Raw genomic sequence first — 200 nt, forward strand, 5'->3', positions numbered from 1 at the left:
TTTTAGGCATTTTGAATCCTCCTTTGTGGCCCTCAATGTCAACATCTGGTCCTTCAATATCAAGTTTGGGGGCTTTTATGTCACCCTCAATCTTTGGAACTGACACCTCAACATCTCCCTTAATTTTGGGACCTTTATGACCGAAATCCACATCTGGCATGTGAAGTTTCGGGCCTGAAATGCTTGGCATGCTGAATTTG

The 200-nt window shown here is 43.5% G+C and overlaps 1 protein-coding gene across 1 annotated transcript in view; it reads right to left on the minus strand.

Moving 5' to 3' along the window:
• Positions 1 to 200, minus strand: part of ahnak (AHNAK nucleoprotein) — a 52,824-nt gene that overhangs the window by 7,305 nt on the left and 45,319 nt on the right.

Source organism: Etheostoma spectabile, chromosome 10, assembly GCF_008692095.1.
Source record: "Etheostoma spectabile isolate EspeVRDwgs_2016 chromosome 10, UIUC_Espe_1.0, whole genome shotgun sequence".
Classification (NCBI taxonomy): domain Eukaryota; kingdom Metazoa; phylum Chordata; class Actinopteri; order Perciformes; family Percidae; genus Etheostoma; species Etheostoma spectabile.